General features: G+C 36.6%; 1 non-coding gene across 1 annotated transcript; it reads left to right on the forward strand.

Annotated features, from left to right (window-relative positions):
* Positions 1-10,694: 10,694 nt before the first annotated feature.
* On the forward strand, positions 10,695-10,854 carry LOC136390029 (U1 spliceosomal RNA). The gene has a single exon (XR_010748557.1). It is a non-coding gene; the product is annotated as a U1 spliceosomal RNA (small nuclear RNA).
* The last annotated feature ends 15,088 nt before the right edge of the window (positions 10,855-25,942 follow it).

Here is a 25,942-nt window from a genome sequence, read left to right on the forward strand (position 1 = left end):
TCTGGTTCCCTCTTGTCCCTCTCATTATATCTCTTGGTTGACCGTCACCCGCAGGCAGATCAACTTATGCTTGTCTAAGATTTTCTTCTTTTTTTTTCTTTTTTTTTTTTTTTTTTTTAATTTATTTTTTTTATTTTTTGCCCCCTTGAACTCTACACCACAAACCAGGCCCTCCATTATAGGCACGATATTTCCCTGAGGAGGGGAGAGGAGGGAAGGAGAACAAAGAAAAAAAAGGGGGGAAATAATAAATTATTACTGCTTTTTTTTTGTGGGGTGTTTTACCCTTTGTTTTTTGGGTTTTTTTTTTATTTTGTTTTTGTTTTTTTTGTTTTTTTGTTTTTTTGTTTTTTTGTTTTTTACTTTTTACTCTTTATTAATTCTAATTAGTGCTATCAACAAGACCACCCTCAGATGCCAATAAGAAAGAGGAAATCGAATATTATGGATACAAAAGAAAGAGAGGTAACACAAAGAGATGTGGAAAAATCTATGGAGAAAAGACTTAACATATTGGAAGCCTTGGAGCTAAATGACAGAGAATTTAAAATAAAAATCTTAAAAATACTCAGAGATATACAAGAAAACACGGAAAGGCAATATAGGGAGATCAGAAAACAACTCAATGAACACAAAGAATATATTACCAAGGAAATTGAAACTATAAAAACAAATCAAACAGAAATGAAAAACTCAATTCACGAGCTGAAAAACGAGGTAACAAGCTTAGCTAGCAGAACAACCCAGATTGAAGATAGGATTAGTGAAATAGAAGACAAACAACTTGAGGCACAACAGAGAGAAGAAGAAAGAGACTCAAAAATAATAAAAAACGAGAAAGCCCTACAGGAATTATCTGACTCCATCAGAAAGAATAACATAAGAATAATAGGTATATCAGAGGGAGAAGAGAAAGAAAATGGAATGGAGAATATACTCAAACAAATAATAGACGAGAACTTCCCAAGCCTGTGGAAAGAACTAAAGCCTCAAATTCAAGAAGCAAACAGAACACCGAGTTTTCTTAACCCCAACAAACCCACTCCAAGGCACATCATAATAAAGATGACACAAACCAATGACAAAGAAAAAATTCTCAAGGCAGCCAGGGAAAAGAAGAGTACAACATATAAAGGAAGGCCTATTAGATTATCATCAGATTTCTCAGCAGAAACTCTACAAGCTAGAAGAGAGTGGACCCCAATATTTAAAGCCCTGAAAGAGAGGAACTTTCAGCCAAGAATACTATACCCATCAAAGCTATCCTTCAAGTATGAAGGAGATATAAAAACATTCACAAATACAGAAAAGATGAGAGAATTTATCACGAGAAAGCCCCCACTCCAGGAAATACTAAAGGGGGTTTTCCAACCAGATTCAAAGAACAAAAGAAAACAACACCACAAGTAACAGCTCCACCAAGAACACAATAAAACCAAACTTAAACTGTGACAACAAAGGAAAAAAAAGGGGGGAGAGAATGGAGATTAACAGTAGCAAAGGATGATGAGGTGCAGAAATACTTATAAGATAGGGTACTACAATGAATATGGTAGGTACCCTTTTCATTACTTAATGGTAACCACCCTAGAAAAAACCACCACAAAAACACATGACTTAAAAAAGGTAGCAACAGAGGAAAGAAGTATGGAACACAAACAAACAGAAACAAATGATAGAAAAACAAAAGAGAAGAATCAAACTAGATACAAAACTAACAGAAAGCAATTTATAAAATGGCAGTAGGGAACCCACAAGTGTCAATAATTACACTAAATGTAAATGGATTAAACTTACCAATAAAAAGACACAGAGTAGCAGAATGGATTAAAAAAGAAAATCCAACTATATGCTGCCTACAAGAAACACATCTAAGCAACAAGGATAAATACAAATTCAAAGGGAAAGGCTGGAAAACAATACTCCAAGCAAACAACACCCAAAAAAAAGCAGGTGTAGCAATACTCATATCTGATAATGCTGACTACAAGACAGAAAAAGTACTCAAAGACAAAAATGGTCACTTCATAATGATTAAGGGGACACTGAATCAAGAAGACATAACAATCCTTAATATATATGCACCAAACCAAGGAGCACCAAAATATATAAGACAGCTACTTATTGACCTTAAAACAAAAACTAACAAAAATACAATCATACTTGGAGACCTCAATACTCCGCTGACGGCTCTAGATCGGTCATCCAAACAGAGAATCAATAAAGATATAGTGGCCTTGAACGAAATACTAGAACACCTGGATATGATAGACATCTACAGGACACTTCATCCCAAAGCGACAGAGTATACATTTTTCTCTAGTGTACATGGAACATTCTCAGGAATTGACCATATGTTGGGCCACAAAGACAATATCAGCAAATTTAGAAAAATTGAAATTGTACCAAGCATATTTTCTGATCATAAAGCCTTGAAACTAGAATTCAACTGTAAAAAAGAGGGGGAAAAACCCACAAAAATGTGGAAACTAAACAACATACTTCTAAAAAATGAATGGGTCAAAGAAGAAATAAGCGCAGAGATCAAAAGATACATACAGACAAATGAAAATGAAAATACGACATATCAGAATCTCTGGGATGCAGCAAAAGCAGTAATAAGAGGAAAGTTCATATCACTTCAGGCCTATATGAACAAACAAGAGAGAGCCGAAATAAACCACTTAACTTCACACCTTAAGGAACTAGAAAAAGAAGAACAAAGACAACCCAAAACCAGCCGAAGAAAGGAGATAATAAAAATCAGAGCAGAAATAAATGAAATAGAGAACAGAAAAACTATAGAAAAAATCAATAAAACAAGGAGCTGGTTCTTTGAAAAGATCAACAAAATTGACAAACCCTTAGCAAGACTCACCAAAGAAAAAAGGCACAGGACTCAAATAAATAAAATCCAAAATGAAAGAGGAGAGATCACCACAGACATCATAGATATACAAAGAATTATTGTAGAATACTATGAAAAATTATATGCCACCAAATACAACAATCTAGAAGAAATGGATAAATTCCTAGAACAATACAACCTTCCTAGACTGAGTCATGAAGAAGCAGAAAGCCTAAACAGACCAATCAGCAGGGAGGAAATAGAAAAAACTATTAAAAACCTCCCCAAAAATAAAAGTCCAGGCCCAGACGGTTATACTAGTGAATTCTATCAAACATTCAAAGAAGACTTGGTTCCTATTCTACTCAAAGTCTTCCAAAAAATTGAAGAAGAAGCAATACTTCCAAACACATTTTATGAGGCCAACATAACCCTCATACCAAAACCTGGCAAGGATGGCACAAAGAAAGAAAACTACAGACCAATATCTCTAATGAATACAGATGCTAAAATTCTAAACAAAATACTGGCAAACCGAATAAAACAACATACTAAAAAAATAATACATCATGATCAAGTGGGATTCATCCCAGAATCTCAAGGATGGTTCAACATACGCAAAACGGTTAACGTAATACACCATATCAACAAAACAAAGAACAAAAACCACATGATCTTATCAATAGATGCAGAAAAGGCTTTTGATAAAATACAACACAATTTTATGTTTAAGACTCTCAACAAAATGGGTATAGAAGGAAAATATCTCAACATGATAAAGGCCATATATGATAAACCATCAGCCAACATCATTTTAAACGGCAAAAAACTGAGGACTTTCTACCTTAAATCAGGAACAAGACAGGGTTGTCCACTCTCTCCACTCTTATTTAACGTGGTGCTAGAAGTTCTGGCCAGAGCAATCAGACAAGACAAAGAAATAAAAGGCATCCATATTGGAAAAGAAGAAGTAAAGGTATCACTTTTTGCTGATGATATGATCCTATACATCGAAAACCCGAAGGACTCCACAAAAAGATTATTAGAAACAATAAACCAATACAGTAAGGTCGCAGGATACAAAATTAACATACAGAAGTCCATAGCCTTTCTCTATGCCAACAATGAAATATTAGAAAACGAACTCAAAAAAATAATCCCCTTCACGATTGCAACAAAAAAAATAAAATACCTAGGAATAAACATAACAAAAAATGTAAAGGACCTATATAATGAAAATTACAAAGCATTGTTAAGGGAAATCGAAAAAGATACAATGAGATGGAAAAATATTCCTTGTTCTTGGATAGGAAGAATAAATATAATCAAAATGGCCATATTACCCAAAGCAATATACAAATTTAATGCAATTCCCATCAAAATCCCTATGAGATTTTTTAAAGAAATGGAACAAAAAATCATCAGATTTATATGGAACTATAAAAAACCCCGAATAGCCAAAACAATCCTAAGGAAAAAGAATGAAGCTGGGGGCATTACAATACCTGACTTTAAACTATATTATAGGGCCACAATAATCAAAACAGCATGGTATTGGCAGAAAAATAGACACTCAGACCAATGGAACAGAATAGAAAGCCCAGAAATAAAACCACATATATATGGTCAAATAATCTTTGATAAAGGGGCCAACAACACACAATGGAGAAAAGAAAGCCTCTTCAACAAATGGTGTTGGGAAAACTGGAAAGCCACATGCAAAAGAATGAAACTCGACTACAGCCTGTCCCCGTGTACTAAAATTAATTCAAAATGGATCAAAGACCTAAATATAAGACCTGAAACAATAAAGTACATAGAAGAAGACATAGGTACTAAACTCATGGACCTGGGTTTTAAAGAACATTTTATGAACTTGACTCCAATGGCAAGAGAAGTGAAGGCAAAGATAAATGAATGGGACTACATCAGAATAAAAAGTTTTTGCTCAGCAAGAGAAACTGATATAAAAATAAACAGACAGCCAACTAAATGGGAAATGATATTTTCAAACAACAGCTCAGATAAGGGCCTAATTTCCAAAATTTACAAAGAACTCATAAAACTCAACAACAAACAAACAAACAATCCAATAAAAAAATGGGAAGAAGACATGAATAGACACTTCTCCCAGGAAGAGATACAAATGGCCAACAGATATATGAAAAAATGCTCAGCTTCATTAGTTATTAGGGAAATGCAAATCAAAACTACAATGAGATACCACCTCACCCCTGTTAGATTAGCTATGATCAACAAGACGGGTAATAGCAAATGTTGGAGAGGCTGTGGAGAAAAAGGAACCCTCATTCACTGTTGGTGGGACTGTAAAGTAGTACAACCATTATGGAGGAAAGTATGGTGGTTCCTCAAAAAACTGAAAATAGAACTACCTTATGACCCAGCAATCCCTCTACTGGGTATATACCCCAAAACCTCAGAAACATTGATATGTGAAGACACATGTAGCCCCATGTTCATTGCAGCACTGTTCACAGTGGCCAAGACATGGAAACAACCAAAAAGCCGTTCAATAGAAGACTGGATAAAGAAGATGTGGCACATATACACTATGGAATACTACTCAGCCATAAGAAACGATGACATCAGATCATTTACAGCAAAATGGTGGGATCTTGATAACATTATAAGGAGTGAAATAAGTAAATCAGAAAAAAACAAGAACTACATGATTCCATACATTGGTGGAACATAAAAATGAGACTAAGAGACATGGACAAGAGTGTGGTGGTTACCAGGGGTGGGGGGAGGGGGGACAGGGGGAGGGTTGGGGGGAGGGGGAGGGGCACAGAGAACTAGATGGAGGGTGGCGAAGGACAATCTGACTTTGGGCGAGGGGTATGCAACATAGTTTAATGACAAGATAACCTGGACATGTTTTCTTTGAATATATGTACCCTGATTTATTAATGTCATCCCATTACCATTAATAAAAATTTATTTAAAAAAAAAAAAAAAAAAAAAAAAAAAAAAAAAAAAAAGCAACGTAAAAAGTACCCAAAATGCCACAAAAATAAACAAACAAACAATAAAAAAACAAAAACAAAAGCGAAAAAGAAAAATAAAGCCAAAAAAAAACCTTGAGTTCCAAATTAACTAATTTGTTCGTGATTGAGGATTAAATGGGAGGAAAGTAAAATGAGAAAAGAAAAAACGAATAGAAAGGAAAAAATAAGAAAAAGAGAAAAACGAAGGAAGAAAAGAAAAAAAAAGGAAGAGAAAAAAACAAAATAAAGCAAAACAAACAAAAATAAAAAAACAAAAGAGAAGAGAGTGAGAGTTAAGTGTTTTGGAGTATAACCTTAAAGGAGGGTGAGGATGAAGAAGAGAAATAAAATGTAACACTCATGGGTAGTGTAGTTCAAGAAAAGGGAAGCATAAGATGGGCAGAGAATAGAAGGACCGAGGTGGAGGAAATAGAAATAATAATATTAAAGGCAATAAGATAGAAGAAACAAACAACAACAAAAAAAAAATTAGTGGAACAAGTTGTAAAGTCTGTGGATTTTTCTTGATTTTGAGAGGTTAACTTCTTCCTTTTTCTTTTCTCTCCCTTTTCCTGGTCGTTGACTCTGTACCCCAGGCTCTGCCCCTGTGTCACACTTAGGTAGGGATTTGCAGTTGATGTGATTCTATGGCAATGTCATATAATTGGCTTTAGTCTTGCTGGTAGTTAAGGCTTGTTGGCGTTTGCAGGGTCCAACGATGAGAGAGTTTGCTTTCCTGGAGTCTCTCTCCTAGTCCCCCCTTCCTGAATTAGCAGCCTGGTGATCCAGCTATAAGGCTGCAACTGCTTCTGCCTGGGGAGTAAGAGGCTCAAAGAGCTGGGAAATCCCCACTCTATCCCCACTCAGCGCAAGGCTTTGGGAAAGGCTCTGGCAGTCAGAGCCTCCAGTGTAATCAGGCAGGCAGGAGTGGGAGTCAATTGTTGTCAAGGTGACTGTTTAGCACCTAGCATTCAGTTGGACCACTCAACCCAGGCTTTCCACACTTTGTAACCTGTTTTGGTTGGGAAGAAGAGGCACTAGTCTCTGCTTGCGACTAGTGTAGTATAGATCTTATTATCTGCCAAGTCCCTCTTGTTAGCGTTTATCCCTGAATATGGAGGCTCTATCAATCAGAAGTTGCCCCTGCCCCTTTAGTGAGAGGCACTAAAAAATATCACGCCTCTTGTCTTGGATCGCTGAACTGAGAGAGATCTTTTCAATTAGAACCCGTGAGTGCGCAGATTTCATGGGTTAAGCTAATTTCAGTGATTGGGTCCGCAGCTGTGCTCCCGAAGGTATTTCAGGCTGCCTGAGCGCCCCTCCCCCAACGCTTGATTGTTAGCTTGAATGGCTGGGTGAGGTGCTCCGCCCACGGAGAGAATCTCCCAAGTAGGGGAGATCACCTTGGCGCCTCTCCTGCTCGCCCCGCCACTGGCGGCTGGGACGCACCGGCCGCAGGATAATGGGGCACCCTGGGTGTGCGGGCCAGTAGGGCGCTCTGGGCGCGTGGATTGCCCAGGGCACGCACACGAATGGGGTGCTCCGGGCACTGGTGGCTGGGGTCTCTCACTCACAGTGCGCGGGCCGCTGGGAACGTTAGCGGTGCTCGGTCTGCAACCGGACCGGGCGCGCGCCGGCGGCTGCTCGCCGCTCCCGAGTGTGGGCGGTGCTCGCTCTGCAACCGGACCGGGCGCGCGCCGGCGGCTGCTCGCCGCTCCCGAGTGTGGGCGGTGCTCGCTCTGCAACCGGACCGGGCGCGCGCCTGCGGCTGCTCGCCGCTCCCGAGTGTGGGCGGTGCTTGCTCTGCAACCGGACCGGGCACATGCAGGCGGCTGCTCGCCACTCCCGAGTGTGGGCCGACTCACCGCAGGCGCACTCCCTCCACGGCTCCCGAGTGTGGGCGGTACTCGCTCTGCAACCGGACCGGGCGTGCGCCAGCGGCTGCTCGCCGCTCCCGAGTGTGGGCTGACTCACCACAGGCGCCCTCCCTCCGCGGCTTGAATGAACGTCTCTGCGGTAGCTTCCTCTACACCCTCGTTTCTCAAATTCAAGTGATAACAGTCCTTTCGCTTTCAGTTTGTGTGGAACTCCGGAGTGCTCCGAGGATAAATTTTTCTGTTTCTAGTTGATAAATTTGTTGTGATTTTGGGGAGATCTGTCAGACGTGCTGCTCACGGCGCCATTTTCGTGACGTCACTTGAATTGTTTTTGATACACTAGAAAAGTCTCTTAATCATAACTTGCAGAGAAAACATCTATTTTTCATTTACCCTCTGCCCACCCCTGCATGACGGCATATAAATAATTGAAGAGTTTGCAAGGACCTGTTCTATAAATTAACAATCATTATAAACTTGGCAAGGAAGCCATAATGTCTGTAGTGACCTCTCTGTTCACAGGCCCACTGACCACAAGGGACCCAGGGGACTGCAACTGAAATTCCTAATTTCTTTTCAAAGTCTCTTCATCCTGCTGAATTGTATATTCACAACAGAGGATTTTAAAGAAACACTTGCCCTAAATTAGTTCACATGCTCTGAGCAAAAATGCCCCAAATATCCCTATTTCCAATGACCACAAGGGGCCCAGGGGACTGCAACTGAAATTCCTAATTTCTTTTCAAAGTCTCTTCATCCTGCTGAATTGTATATTCACAACAGAGGCTTTTAAAGAAACACTTGCCCTAAACTAGTTCACATGCTCTGAGCAAAAATGCCCCAAATATCCCTATCTCCAAGTCATGTTTTCTATAAAAAGCCAATCAAAAGAAAGTCAGTCAACCAGATAATTACTAACTATTGAGAGCTAACTTTGGACTTAAAACTGAAGAGGCACAGAAAAACACATTGCAAGTAAAACCAATTCCCAACACTTTCAATAAATTCAGCTTATTCAATCCGTAAAGTAGAAACCAACGAAAGTACTGCATGCAAGGAGGCACCAAATCATGGATATTTTAGCATTTCACTTTTTGGTTTTTACATTGCGTGTGTCTCTTTAATTATCCTTCATATTCAGAATTTTGAGAGAAGGCAACTACAATGGAAAGATGCTGGGAATCTAAAGCAAGGGTTTGAGTCAAGTTCCTTAATTTTTGGTTGTGTTACTTTGAATAAGTCACTTAACATATCAGAATTCCAATTGCTTACCAAGAAAATTGGGATTAGAGTATATATTTTGCCTAGTTTATAGCATGATTAAAGGTATGATAGGAGATAATGTATGTAAAAGTTCATTGTAAACTCTAAATTTTACTCATTGTTTTTGTACTTAAATGTTAAGTATTCAGCTATGTATAATTTGTGTATTTCTTTTCTTTTTTTATATTTATTTTATTGGTTTTAGAGAGAGGAAGGGAGAGAGCAAGAAAGAGACAAGAATGTTGATCGGTTCCTGTATGCACCCTGACCAGAAATCGAACACACAACCTCTATGTTTCTGAACGATGTTTTAACCAATTGAGCTATCCAGCCAGAGCCATTTCTTACTTTCTTTACAAATTTGTAACCTTAAATCTTATACATTTTACAATATGTTTATTTTCTTGTTTATTTATTGGATGGTGTTTTATACATGAAACCATCATCCAGTAGGAAAACTGGAATGTATACAATTATTCAATCTGCCTCTTCCCCATCCATTGTTTCACCTCTCCTCATTCGAGCTTAACAAAGACTTGACTCTGGGCAGCGAGTGCACGATGCAGTGTGCAGATGCCATTTTATTGAGTTGTACACTTGAAATCTATGGCTTTATTAACCAGTTTCACCCCGATAAATTCAATAAAATATAAGAATATAAATATAATGTGATATAAGATATTACTAGGACACATTTAGTATTTACCGGAATTATAACTACTTATTTAAATATAACTAAGACAGAAGTATACTTAAGTATATATGTAAATTAAATATTTATATATGGAAAAGGTGGTAAAATTAGTAAAATAAAAATAGATTCTCTATAAATGTTGTTGGGCATCTCTATTTTGACCTTTAAATTCAAATCAATTGAGACATGAATAGATGCTTTACACAGGAGAAAAAAATACATTTATAAAAAAAGTGTACAGTAAAATATTTTCATCAGCTATCAAAGCATGATTTATTAATAAGATACTACTTATCAACTATCAATTTAGCTAAATTAAACACATATATAATACTGTACATGCACAGCATGTGTCTGTATATAAAATACTAAAAATTGGAGTAAATTAAATATTATATACTTAGTGATTCTTAAATTTTTACAACTTATTTGAAAATCAATTTATATATCAACAATCATTTTAGAAATATCCATGGGTAATTATCTTAGGAAACGGGTTATTTTTATAAACACTGCATTCAGTGTTTTCTTTAACATATCACATATTAGAATACAATTCTAAATTGTTTTAAGTTTATGATAGTAACAAACTGCCTAATTCAGCGCTATATCTTCAGTGTGTGGCACATTATAAAAGGCTTAGTAAATATTTGTAAATGAATAGAATAAATGATTCATGTCTCTTCAATAAAATATTATACAGATATTTACAGTAATAATTAAAAAACTTAAATAACAACATGACTGTATACTGAAATAACTAAAAAGGATGCAAACTTTTTGTAACATTTGCATATATTATGGTTAAACAAAGCAAAAATTTATACACAAATAAAAATAAAAGAAATAATATTAAAATAAGTTCAACTATAAAAGGACAATAGCAAGTTAATAATCATGAAACACAGTAAATCATAACTGAAATGAGGCTTTATGTGATACACCTGTAGGACTTTATAATCATGAGAGGTGAGTGAGATTCTGTATATAAAAACTATTTTATAATAGTTACCTGGTAGAGGAGATATCGTGCTCATGAAAGTTTCCCAGGGTGAGGTTGACCCATTGCACTCCAAGTGTGCTGAGCCCTGCAATTTCCCCAAATGTGAGAAACTTGACTGTATAATTTGTGGTAGTGGGGAACTGCATTTGCGCTCTCCCCTGAAAAAGAAAAAAATATATATTTTATAAGTTATAAAGACCTCCACAAATGTAAAGCAGGAATTTTCATGATTCACCATGAGTTACAATCTCCACTAATTGCACATATTTATATAAATATGTTGTGAATGAGTGACTATTTCTTCTTTGGCTTAATGATTTTCCTGGAAAACCATGAACCAATATTTCTAATAAAAAAAGGAAGATAGATGCCAGATAGATAGATAGGTAGACAGGTAGATAGATAGATAGGTAGACAGGTGGGTAGATAGATAGATAGATAGATAGATCTTTTTATTTACTACCTTTCATTTTGTTCTTTTTTACTGAGGTATAATTAACATATAATATTAGTTTAAGGTATACAACATAATTCAATATTTGTATATAGTGAGAAATGATTACCACAGTAAGTCTAACATCTATCACCACAGATTATTACAAAAAAGTTTTCTCTTGTGATGAGGACTTTTAAGATCTACTCTCTTAGGAACTTTCAAATATGCAACACAATACTATTAACTATACTCACCACACTGTACATTAGATTTTTTTACTTCTTTATTTTATAACTAGAAGTTTATACCTTTGACCACCTTCCCCCATATCATCCATACACTACTTTGCTCTTTTAAAGAATTCAGAATAAATTAGGCATGACTGCCTTCAATAAATTTCAAATCCGGGTCAAAGTTTAATCATAATCTTGCTGCCAAGTGAAAATATAGCAAACTTTTAAGAAAAAAAGACAATAATGACTCAAATGAACCAATCCAGTATTATAATCTGTATGTAATTAAATTCTTTTCTCCAATATTATTTTAGAGACCATAGTTTACAATAAAATCCCTTGAGCATGGTTATGGTGAAAATATTATTAGAGAATTAGACTCTATCAGCTAAACTCTTGGTGATTACAAAAGCAATGTTTTCAGATTTTCCATTTATTCTGGGCACTAGATATTGAACCCTCTTGTATTAGTTTAATATATTTTACAGTTGTTTTTTATATATTATTTTAAATAATTGTAGGTCATAGAATTAATATTAATTGGGCATGATTCATCATGAGTTACGATCTCCACAAATTGCACATATTTATATGTTGTGAATGAGTGACTATTTCTTCTTTGGCTTAATGAGTTTCCTGGAAAACTATGAACCAACATTTCTAAAAAAAGAAAGATAGATGTCAGATAGATAGATAGGTAGACAAGTAGATAGATAGTGTGTTCTAAACACTTCTATAAGCAATAAGGATAAGGTGTGAACCAAACCAAAAAAAAATGTTTCTACTAATTACAAACCTACATATGAATAGGTTTTAATATTAGCAAATCTAATTATTCAAAACAAGAAACTGCAAAATGAAAGAAGTCTTTGGATCTTCTATTTATATTTATAAATACAGAAATAAGATAGTGAACAGATGCCTTTGTCCCCCAAATTATTGCAGTTTTCACCTAATATTAAATATTCTATCCTATAGACTTCATTATTTATTATAAATTTCAACCTCTGCTCCTCAGGACAGGGTCTGGCTGCATTCTCGTTGGCTAGCTCCTATAATTTCTAGTGCAAAACATGGCACATTGCTATGTGTTCAGTGACATTTCTTTGCAGAATAGGTTAATCATCATTTATTTAGCCCTCTTACTTTTTAAAAAATGATGAAGTTAGAAAACTTAATGACAAATTTCAAACAACAGACCAATAATTTGATCAATTAAAAAGCATTGCTATAATGCCTCAGGAAATAATCTCTGCATATAAGCAGAACAACAGTAGTTTCTTATATAGTAAGTCTATTATCTAGTAACATTTACACCATGTTGCTTTTTTGTATGGATCTGAACAATATAGCCCATTTAAATATCTGGATTACAAATGAAATCTATTGGGAAATGAACTGCCAAATGAATCAAAATCATTTTAGGTCAGATGAAAGCTTACTTAAAATACATGGATTCTTCTCTAATCAGAAATTTCCAAATATGTAGCAGATGTATCAAGATGCCTGCTAAATACAGGACCATGTGTGTGTAGTTAACTATATGAATACTTTTTTCTTAGTGCATATGTGTATACTCTTTTGGCTATCAATTACACTAAACTGAGATATTGTTTCTATTTCTTGCAATATATTATAGACCTGCCTACCATTTGAGAAAAATAAATTATTTTTTAAAGCTTTAGAAAGAACTAACTAGGTATATTTAGTCCATCCTGCATCAAGGTGCTTTCCACTTCATCAGGAGTGGAAAGCACCTTGCTTTCCATTTTATTGCCATTTTATTGTGTCAGAATAATGTGTCTGCTCTCATAGGGATTTAGATGAAGAGTAGCTTGGTGGGAATTACAAGATCTTCAGGACTCTTCTAATCATACAATTCTATATTTTTCCAACAACCACAGAGTTTAGACACTTAGCTTACAGAGATATCACTCAAAGACCATACCAAATAAATATCCTTAGACAATACACTGTCATTGGAAGCCCTCAATTCTGAACAAGTAAGGTATTATTTTAACTAGAATTTGCTCTTTAACAAGATATATGGTTTCTGAGACATAAATCTGAATACAAAACAAGGTAAGTAGCTTGAAATTAATTTTTAATCTTAGTTATGGTTCACCCCCCAAAATAAAGTGATGGCTTTCTTAAATCACTGGTATTATCTTATAATGTTGAACAATCACATGCATTCCAGTAACTCTAATTATAGGTATATGTCTGAAGAAAATTCTAACCCATATACAAGAAGATATGCCTAAGAATGTTGATAGCATTACTTTTCTCACTAGCAAAAAATGAAAAACCAAGCCTTAAAAGTCTATTGACAGGAGAAGAAATATATGGTGGTTTGTTTGCACAATGGAATATTATACAGTAGTAAACATGAGTGAAATATAGCTACATACAACTACTTAGATGATGTAGGAACATAATGTAAGTTTTGAGGGAAAAGCATACTTCTTCAGACTTCAAACAATATCATATTTTATAAAGCTCAAAAACCAGTAAAGCATATTCTTTAAGCACATATAACTTTGTAATAAAAATAAAAGTGTACACCAAGATGGTGATGGAGTATACAGATGAACGTTCCACTTACTTCCTACCAGGACCAAACCGGAGTTATAACTAAATGTGAAAAACCATCCTGAAAAAAAAAACAAAACTTAAGAGTAAGTGGAGAGGAGTCTATACCCAAGGATTCACAGAAACCACATTGAGACTGGTAGGAAGAACAGAGGCACAAAAAGGCTGCCCCCGCTTCCAGGAGAAAGTGGTGGCTGAGGGTCCAGGGGGACATCTGAGCTGTGGGAAGGTTTTTCCTGAGTGGTGTGCTTCCTAAGCCACAGGCCAGGCACCCCAGCCCAGAGCACCAGAGACTAGAAGAGGGTCCACATAGCACATGGTGGTGAAAAGAGGTGAGGTTTGTGGCTGCAAGAAAGAGATAAGACATCTCAGAGATGCAGGCATCCTCTTAAAGGACAACACAGAAAATCTCATTCACAGCCACTTATCCTGGGCTCTGGAAGAGGGAGGGCTGAGAGGAATAGAGTTGCATGAGGAAAATGTAAAATTGGCAGGCAGCCCAAGGAGAGACATGGTGGGGGATGGCCACTTGAGCCGCTGTGTTGAATCATTCTCCTATACTGCACTTGCCATCTTTCTTGGGTAGAGCAGTCCCCTCCTTGTGAGGTCAGCTTGTGCAACAGCAACTGCCCTACCCTCAGGAATCTCTTTGTCCCACCCTATGGAGATTAGGTCCTGCTGAGAAGTAAGCAGCCTTGGCCAGGAAGCAGGGGGTATGAAAGCAACTCAGTTGTCCGGCATTGAGGCCAGAGCTTTCCCTCTCACTTTCCAGAGAATGTGACTGGTGCTTCTGCCTCATGGAAAATTCAGTAGAAACTGTCAAGACTGTGGGCAGATAAAATCTCTGGGTTTCAGAGGCCACACCCTACTTAGGTTTGTGAAGAACTTGAAGACAGACTGACAACTAGGGCCCTGGAATGGGAGCCTGATGCCTAAATAGCCCCAGCTTCTATACTTTACCAGGATTTTTTCAGGGGCCGAGTCCAACAAGAAGCCAGAAGACAAAGGCAGCAGGAGGTGATGTCAGAGAAGCTTGGGTCTTTTCTGACTTGACTCCAGGCCCGGTGATGGTAAAAGCCAGCTTAAGTGTGCAGTTTAGGTCCATGTGCACCTAAGCCTCACTGATGTTGTCATCCCTACTTCCATTGCCCTAACTCACCAAGTTTGCAACCTGTGGAGGGGTTGGTGGGGTGAGGTCAGTCTCAGCCCACATAATAGTCTTTCTATAGAAGACTCTGTGAGAAGACCAGGCAGCAGCAAAAAGAGGTAGAGCAACTGAAAAGTATAAGCAAATCTTAAAGAATGTGGACTCTTTTACAAAGCTGCTATGAGCTCTAAGAGGAAAGAAGTTGATCATTATACACAGGTTGGTCCCTTCCACACATACCTGGGCACAGAAAATGCAGATACAAGCAGTCAATAGAGTTGTAGCTCCAGATGGGTAGCCCATGGTGGGCTACAAACAACATCTGACATCATCCTGTACCTGGATCCTGGCCTAGAGGACCCAGAACGAACACAACCGGTAGTGGGTGGCAGACTGCACCAATAGTAGACTCAACTAACCACACAAGCAGTATGTTCAAAAGAGGAATCCAGCAAGCACCAAATCCTGCTGAGAATAACTATATCCCATAGAAGAGACACTGCACAGCCCCTAATACACATGATCAAGTTTGACCCTTACAGCCAGACAACATGAAGTGTTAACTCCACCCATGAAAAGGCCAACAGCATTCAAGATTCACATACAACAGGAGGGTAAATATAACCCTCGAGAAACATTCCTAGAGCAAGGAGCTCAGGTGGCCTGGAGGTTAGTTACCACCAAGGCCACCTTCCTCAAAAAAATGTTGTAACAAATTCGGGAGTCAGAGCAGAGTTATCTAATACCCAGACAAAATGGGATCAAAAAAATATGCCCCAAATAATCAACAAGAGAAATCTCCAGAAAAAAACTAAATGAAATGGAAGCAACCAACTGCCAAATGCAGAGTTTAAAATAATGGTTATTAGGACACTCAAGGAACTTAGAGTAAGAATGGATGATCACAATGAGAACTTAACAGAGATGGTAAGCATTAGAAAGGACATTGAAACCATAAAAACAAACCAGTTAAAGTGGCAAATACAGTAATAGAAATGAAACTGTGCTAGAAGGAATCAACAGCAGCCTGGATAAAGGAGAGAATCAAATCAGCACTTTAGAGAACAAGACAAATGTAATCACAGAAGCAGAGGAGAAAAAGAAAATGGATCAAAAAACTGAGGAAACTCTAAGAGACCTCTGTGACAACATGAAAAGAAACAACATCTGCATCATAGGGGTAACTGAAGGAGAAGAGAACAAACAAAGGATAGAGAACTTATTTGAAGAAATCGTAGCTGAAAACTTCCCTAATTTGATGAAAAATTAGAGGTATCACACTTCCTGATATCAAGTTACACTACAAGATCATTGTAATCACAACACCCTGGTACTGGCATAAGAACAGGCATACAGATCAATGGAACAAAACAGAGAATCCAGAAATAAACTCATGCCTTTATAGTCAATTAATATTTGACAAAGGAAGTGTATATAATAAAGACAGGCTCTTTAATAAATGGCATTGGGAAAATTGATCAGGTACATGCAAAAAAATAAAATGAGATTACCAACTTAGACCATCACAAAAATAAATTCAAAATGGATAAAAGACTTAAATATAACTTACAAACCATAAAAATCCTAGAAAAAAAACATAGGCAGTAGATTCTCAGACATCTCTCATAGCAACATGTTTGCTGATATATCTCTGCAGGCAAATGAAATAAAGGACAAAATAAACAAATGCGACTACTAAACTAAAAAGCTTTTGCACAGCAAAAGACACCATTAACAAAATAAAAAGACAACCCACTCTATGAGGGAACATATTCTTCTATACATTGATAAGGGGCTAATAAACAAAATTTATAAAGAACTTATAAAACTCAACACTTAAAAAACAATACAATTAAAAAGTGGGCAAAGGGTCAGATAGATACTTCTCCAAAGAGGACATACAGATAGCCAATAGGCACATGAAAAAAATGCTCAAGGTCACTAATCATTTGAGAAATGCAAATTAATACCACAATGACATCCTCACACCTGTCAAAATGGCTCTCATGAGCAAATCAACAAATAACAAGTGCTGACGAGAGTGTGGAGAAAAGGGAACCCTCTTACGCTGCTGGTGGGAATGCAGACTTGTGCAGCCACTGTGGAAAACACAAAAATTAAAAATAGAATTGCCTTATGATCCAGCTATCCCACTTCTAGGAATACATCCTAAGACTCCCAAAACACTAATTCAAAAAGAGATATGCACCCCCATGTAAACTGCAGCATTGTTTACAATAGCCAAGACCTGGAAACAGCCAAATGTCCATCAGTGGACAAGTAGATAAAAAAGCTTTGGTATATTTACACAATGGAATACTACACAGCCATAAAAAAGAAGGAAATTTTACCTTTTGCAACAGCATGGATGGACCTGGAGATTATTATGCTAAGTGAAATAAACCAGGCTAGAAAGACAAATATCATATGATCTTATTTATATGTGGAATCTAACGAACAAACTGAACTGAGAAACAGAATAGAGCCAGAGCAGGTTTACAAGGAGCAGAGGGACAGCTGTCAGAGGGAAGGGAGAAGAGGGGATGGGATCAGAGAAGGTAAAGGGATTAACCAAATTATATATACATGACACAGGTACAGACAACAGGGTAGCAATGCCAGAGAGAAGGGTGGGTGGGGTATGGGAAGGGGATTAAAGGGGGTGAAATGACAGTGGAAGGGGACATTGCATGGGGTCAGAGGTGGGTATGATGTGGTGTGTAGAGGCTACTATATTGAGTGGGACACTTAAAACCATGTCAACAAAATAAGTTAAAAATAAAAATTTTAAATTAAAAAAAAAGAATAAAAGTGATAAGATGATAAACCAAAATTTCAGAACAGTCATTACTTATGATGGAGCCAGATGAGGGAAAAAACATATAAGTAGACAAGAGTTATTGATAATGACCTAGGATATGATGATAATCATGTGTTGGATTAGTCATTTTTTTCAAGCTTTATTTTGCAGATATGTTCTTCATTATATATCAAATATTATATTACAAAGGAAAAAATAAAATATATAGAAATATTTTTAAATATAAAAAAATGACTAAATACTATGAATAAGCCAGTAAATATCATTCTTCTCTAACATTTTAAGTAAAGAAGTTATTTATTTATTCTCCACTTACTGAGGAAGCACAATGAGGCAGGCACTATGCTGGTTTCTAAGAATTCAGTGTCCTTGAAAACCTTACAATCTGGTAGAAGAACTTTACCATGATGGCACTTCTCTATGAATGGGAAGATAAATAAAATGCCATATAAAAATGTCTAGCACATAGTAAATGCTTAAAACTACTATCTATAACTCTTATTGCTACCACTATTGTTATTTGAGCAGAAAAATATAGCCTTGAGGTCATTGGCACTGAGCACTTGATATTGTTCAAGAAGTTTATTTTCTTTCTTTCCAATCCAATGTGTACACAATAATGGATGTTTCTGTTTCATTTGGTGCCTCTGAGTAAGGGGAAAATGAAAGGTAAAAGAACAAAGCACACCAAATACTATTTAATCTGAGCTCTATGCCACAATGCCTGTTTCTTTAATATTTACTCTCTTTATAAATGTTTGCTCTTAGCTTTAGTCTAATACTTTCAGGAATACAATTTCCTCACAGGGTTCTAGTTATCTTTAGAAAATCAAAAGTAGGACTAGTTTATTTGCCAAATTGGAGAACTAAAAAGCAATACATAATAGACTTCCTGCTTAGTAAGTCAAATGGCTTTGGACTCAAGTACTTACCTCAAAAAACATTTGATGTGCCTGTCAGATAAAGTGGCTTATGTACACATTAACTGATAATGCTTCAGTTTGGGATTAAAATAGGAAGTATAAGTATACTCTATTAACAAAGGAGTATTAAAGCAAAAAAATATAATATTTTGGTACATTCTTTAGCAGAATAACTACTCTCATTGTATAGATAAACTAGAAAGTAACTTATGCAATCTTTATTCATGGCCAAAATTATTTCACTCAGATCTCAGTGGGCAACAATACACAAAGCCTAAAACCATATAAAACCAGGTGCTTAAATGCTAGATGTCCCACACAAGTCACACAAGAATCAAATCAATTAAATCTAGCTATCGCTCAGCTCTGGAAATTTGAAAAATGTCTCTACAAAATGGCTCAGTCCCCCCCACCCTCGATCCCCCGCCCCTGTAAACAGGACCCTGTGGACACACTCCTCCACACCAGGCCATCCGTTGTTATATTGTGGTAAGTTAAAACAAGTAACTAATTTCACTACAGAGAACAATTCATTATTCAAAACTCTCTCACAGAACGAAGTTCTAATTGAACTATGTGTGCTCCATACTCTGTGTCATTAGAGTAAGGGGAAAGAATGGGCTCTCATTTAATTGTTCAGATCTTTTGGCTCTACTTTCTACAAAAAGCCAAAAACATAAGTGAAAGAATCCCTCTAGTGGTGAAATAGACCAAGAACGAAGCAAGGTGGTCCAGCTAAAGTTGCCTAATTTTGACTTGAAAAAGGAAGAACACAGAACTGTGAGAAAGACAGATAGGAAATTTGTGCTAGTATTTGTAGTCAGCAAATAAAATACAGATGCCTGGTCAAGTTTAAAATAATGGATATACCTATGCAATATTTGGAATATACTTATACTAAAATATTAGTTGTTATCTAAAATTGAAATTTAACTGGGTATCCTGTATTTTATCTATTAAGTCTGGCAACATCATGGAGGCAAATCTGTTGTCCAGCAAATATGGCAGCAGGGTCTAACTGAGCTCAAGATAGAAATCATATGATCACCATACAGGGAAAGCAACAGCAACAATAAAATAGATCCTAGAGTCATTTAGAAATGAACATGACATTTCTAGGACAAAATTGACCAACCTGGTTGAAACTGGGGGATACAAGCAGTACCCACACTATTGAAATCCCATGCCACCTTAACCAGTTTCATCTTATGATTTCTTTTAATCTGAAGTGAAATATATGCCAGTATTGACAAAGGGAATAAACAGGCTGCAAATATTCACACATAGAGCCATGAGACTTTCTCAACTAAAAGAAACAAAACACCTTTTGCTTATTCATAGCCGTGTACATATTATTTGACAATCATCTCTCATTACGGGAAAGTTTAGTTTTGGTTTTTGACAGGTCATAGCTGATGCCATGGTCGTGGTGATGTGTCAGAATTTACACACTAGAGCTCAGATGTGTAACAAAAGCAAGTGTCTTCATTTTCCTACGAATCTGTTAAGCTCCCTGCAAAGCACTATTCTGGCATGTGGGCTGGGGGGGGGGCGGATTGGGGAATTAAAATGCCAATTAGAAGTGAATCATTCTTTTCTTGTCTAAAATAGTCTTTTTTTTTTCTTGAAAGACCCCTTTAGGAAAAATATTCAGCTAATTAAAAATTCAAAGTATCCATCAGAGCTGTCATTACTCTCAAAGGGATGGTCTGTATTCTTCTTTCACAAGACAGTTCCCAGGAACAGAGGAAAGCTCGGGTGTGCCCAGAGAGCTGGGGGTTAGAGGGGCCAGTCCATCTCTGGCTGAGACCCAGACAGACAGGGTATAGAATACACAGCACAGCAACTCAGTCCTGCCAGGTCTGTCAGCTCTGTTGTGACTACCCTGTTTCCCTGAAAATAAGGCATCCCCCGAATATAAGACCTAGTGCAATTGTTTGCAAGCTTAGAAATATAAGGCCTCCCCTGAAAATAAAACCTAGCGCATCTTTAGGAGCAAAAATTATTATTAGGCACTGTCTTATTTTCGGAGAAACAGGGCTTGAGCCTGAGATCACTACCTTGAGCAAAGGGTCACTGGCTCAGCTGGAACCTCTTGGTCAAGGCACGTATGAGAAGCAATCAATGAACAACTAAGGTGCCACACCTATGAGCTGACGCTTCTCATCTCTCTCTCTTTCTGTCTCTGTCTCTCTCTGTCTCTCTCTTGCTAAAAGAAAAATTTTTTTAAAAATTAAGAAAAAGGAAAAAGGATATATTAAAAGTCTAGGTGCTCAGATGCCACAATTAGGTGCAGGAAACTGAGAAAATCCAGTGTATCTGAAACTACATTTGAAACTAGAACTCAGAAATAAAAAGCTAAGTCTTGCACAGAAATTGGCAAAAGTGATTCTAACTAGGGTACTTATGAATACATTTGTGCTCTGATCCTGGTGAAGACAAAAAAAAAGGAGAATGTGTGGGCTGTTAATACACAGAAAAAAAATTTATTCCAAGTGTATTCACGACAAAATAATGCAACTCAACTCCTTGGAATAACACTAGGCTGTTCTGTGCTATCTCTGTGACCTCTCCTGGAAGACTAAACTCTGACTTTTCAGCTTTCTCTTTGCTGACCAGCATTGTACATGAGAACAAAAAGTTTTACTAAGCAAACGCCTAACATTGTAAACTTTGAGAAATGCAAGGACTCTCAAAACATACTTAATTCAAATAACTCATCTTCAGCAATCAGATGAAACAGTAATTAGAATGCCCAACAAAAACTGATGTAATCATTTTACTCAAAGTGTAGAAAAAAGAATAGAGTTCCCACAGCTAAAGAATTTTTCCATTTAATCACTATTGCTTTCTCACATGTTAGCTGTGGATTCTAATTCATCAATGCTAAAAACTTATCAATGAATAAAATTGAATCTTTCAGATATTGTGAGACAATAGAAAATACATATTGATCTCTGTCCCAGTTCCTAGATCACAGCTCCTAATACCCTTGTAATTGACTTAGTGATAAGACCACTAGGAGGACCTCTTGTTCTAATATTGGTAATTTAGCCTTGTAATTTTCTGGGACTCAGTCCCAGAAATTAAGTTGTAGGACAGCCAGCTGGTATCACAGAGAATTACTTGGCATAGGGTGGGGAATCTCCATACATTTGGTGATCAGAAGTGAAGCGTTCTGTGTGAGGAGTAAAGGAGACTCATAGGATCAAGATCTATATTATTTTTAATACACATTGTATAAAATTGGAAGTAGTACCTTTTAGAAGACACACATATTCTATTTCAGAGACTACAGTAAGATTACCTAGTAGCTTTGGAAAAGTTCAGTAATCTCCATGACCAGTGGTGGAGCAGTTCATAAAGTGTCAACTTAGGTTTGAACCAGGTCACTGGTTCAAACCCCTGGGTATGTCCAGTCAAGGCACATACTACTACCAGTTGATGCTTCCTGTTCCTTCATCTCCTCGCCCAAATTTCTCTAAAAATCAATTAGATAAAATCTTTTTTAAAAATGTCAGTTATCTCAAATTTAGCAGCATTGAGCTCAATTTGTTTTATCCTTACCAACTACAGTTGCCATATTGTAAGGAGAAACAATTACAATACTTTTTGTCTGATGATTGCTGTATAGGGAAAATGTCAAATAAGTTATCAATGAGAAAATAGTATATTACACTGAATGTTCACCAAAAAAAGTCCCAAGGAGAAACACATCAGAGAACATTTGAAGAAAAGGCTGATGCGAAGTACAGAAAGAGCTACTTTATTTAATGGAAATTGAAATCTATACATGCATTCCAATTATACAGCTGCTTCGTTCTCATTTTTCACGTTTCTTAAAAATTATCAGGCTGCACCCTGGCTGGGTGGCCCAATGGTAGAGCATCGGCCTCGTGTATGGATGTCCAGGTTCGATTCCTGGGCAGGACACACAGGAGAAGAGCCCATCTGTTCCTCCATCCCTCCTCTTCTCACTTCTCTCCCTTTCTCTCTCTCCCCCTTACCTTTATAAAATGAATAAATAAAATAAAACTTATCAAAACAAACAAAAAAAGCAGTGAGTTGAAACCTGAAAAACCATAAAGGCAAGTCTGCATTTTCCTGGGCAAATGACAACACCAGAGTAAAATCTGTGGCCCAAACACTGCAATCTCCAAACCTAACACTCCCAGGACCCTGCGAGGGGTAAGGTGGTCTCTGGTCAATAGTAACCCCTGCATAGGAACAGAGGCATACAACTCGCACATACATTTCACTCTGCTCACTTTGCTTTCCCTCTGGCTTAGACTGAAGCTTATTTTTTTTGTGTGTTTGTTTTGCCCTTTTTAATGAAGACTGAGAAATATTCATGCTAAGCCCAGAAGGTTCTAGATATGTCCTTTAAGTCTAGTCTCCATTTTAATGTTTTCCTCATCTTTTAAAACACAGTTTACTTTACCACCAAGATTTCTAACATTTTTCAATGAAACAACTCCATTGTACTTTTGAATCAATTGAGCTCCTTGGATAATTTATTTTTCTGTTCTCACCAAACATTTTTTTACTTACTTTGTAAACTATTAACCATGATATACCTGAGAGTATTGTTCAGCCTACATGTGGGAGCATACCACATTGTACTCTTTTATTTAACATGTAACATGGTTTTTTTATGAGTAAATTGCCAACATTGCACAGCTTTGATGATCAGAAAACTGGGATATTATTTAATATTTCTTGGAGTTCTTTAAAAAAATCAAGCAAGTACTTATTGAGCACCTAAAATGAAGTAATATTCTCAAAAAATAGATGGAAGCTAAAATATTCAATCATTAAAATTATGTCTTTACAAACTAAAACATCTGGATGGCTAATGTTAATTTACAATTTAGTTCTGCATGGTTAGTACTACACCAAAGTAGCCATATTTCTTGTTTATATTCACTTCATATTTTCTGTGAGAAAGTGATGTAGTAGTCTATAATTTAGTTCATGTAAGCTCTTTTATTTAACTTCTACTCAAGTGGCTCACTGGACTAATCAAAAGTTTGCTTTCCGAATAATCCCCTTCACGATTGCAACAAAAAAAATAAAATACTTAGGAATAAACATAACAAAGAATGTAAAGGACTTATATAATGAAAACTATAAACCATTGTTAAGGGAAATCGAAAAAGATATAATGAGATGGAAGAATATACCTTGTTCTTGGCTAGGAAGAATAAATATAATCAAGATGGCTATATTACCCAAAGCAATATACAAATTTAATGCAATTCCCATCAAACTTCCAATGACATTTTTTAAAGAAATAGAGCAAAAAATCATCAGATTTATATGGAACTATAAAAAACCCCAAATAGCCAAAGCAATCCTAAAGAAAAAGAATGAAGCTGGGGGCATTTCAATACCTGACTTCAAACTCTATTATAGGGCCACGACAATCAAAACAGCATGGTATTGGCAGAAAAATAGACACTCAGACCAATGGAACAGAATAGAAAGTCCAGAAATAAAACCACATATATATAGTCAAATAATTTTTGATAAAGGGGCCAACAACACACAATGGAGAAAAGAAAGCCTCTTCAATAAATGGTGCTGGGAAAACTGGAAAGCCACATGCAAAAGAATGAAACTGGACTACAGTCTCTCCCCCTGTACAAAAATTAACTCAAAATGGATCAAAGATCTAAACATAAGACCTGAAACAATTAAGTACATAGAAGAAGACATAGGTACTCAACTCAGGGACCTGGGTTTTAAAGAGCATTTTATGAATTTGACTCCAATGGCAAGAGAAGTGAAGGCAAAAATTAATGAATGGGACTACATCAGACTAAGAAGTTTTTGCTCAGCAAGAGAAACTGATAACAAAATAAACAGAAAGCCAACTAAATGGGAAATGATTTTTTCAAATGACAGCTCAGATAAGGGCCTAATATCCAAAATATACAAAGAACTCATAAAACTCAACAACAAACAAACAAACAATCCAATAAAAAAATGGGAAGAGGATATGAATAGACACTTCTCCCAGGAAGAAATACAAATGGCCAACAGATATATGAAAAGATGCTCATCTTCTTTAGCTATTAGAGAAATGCAAATCAAAACGGCAATGAGATACCACCTCACACCTGTTCGATTAGCTGTTATTAGCAAGTCAGGTAACAGCAAATGTTGGAGAGGCTGTGGAGAAAAAGGAACCCTCATACACTGTTGGTGGGAATGTAAAGTAGTACAACCATTATGGAAGAAAGTATGGTGGTTCCTCAAAAAACTGAAAATAGAACTACCTTATGACCCAGCAATCCCTCTACTGGGTATATATCCCAAAAACTCAGAAACATTGATACGTAAAGACACATGCAGCCCCATGTTTATTGCAGCATTGTTCACAGTGGCCAGGACATGGAAACAACCAAAAAGCCCATCAATAGATGACTGGATAAAGAAGATGTGGCACATATACACTATGGAATACTACTCAGCCATAAGAAATGATGACATCAGAACATTTACAGCAAAATGGTGGGATCTTGATAACATGATACGAAGCGAAATAAGTAAATCAGAAAAAACCAGGAACTGTATTATTCCATACGTAGGTGGGACATAATAGTGAAACTAAGAGACATTTATAAGAGTGTGGTGGTTACGGGGGGGAGGGGGGAATGGGAGAGGGATAGGGGGTGGGGAAGGGCACAAAGAAAACAAGATAGAAGGTGACAGAGGACAATCTGACTTTGGGTGGTGGGTATGCAACATAATTGAACGACAAGATAACCTGGACTTGTTATCTTTGAATATATGTATCCTGATTTATTGATGTCACCCCATTAAAAAAATAAAATTATATTAAAAAAAAAAAAAAGTTATATCACATTGTCAAAAAAAAAAAAAAAAAAAGTTTGCTTTCCTTCTTTAAAACTTACTGATATCAGCTGTGGTAGCACACATTCCATGATGTGTGCCTGCTCTCAAGTTACATGCCAAAGAAGAATAAATTGTACTTACTATGTTCCTTCCTAAAACTGTTTATGCCATTTGTATTTATCACATAATTAACATATAACTTGATTAAATATTATGTAAACTGAAGAAATAGTGTG

This window comes from Saccopteryx leptura, chromosome 1 (assembly GCF_036850995.1).
Source record: "Saccopteryx leptura isolate mSacLep1 chromosome 1, mSacLep1_pri_phased_curated, whole genome shotgun sequence".
Lineage (NCBI taxonomy): Eukaryota > Metazoa > Chordata > Mammalia > Chiroptera > Emballonuridae > Saccopteryx > Saccopteryx leptura.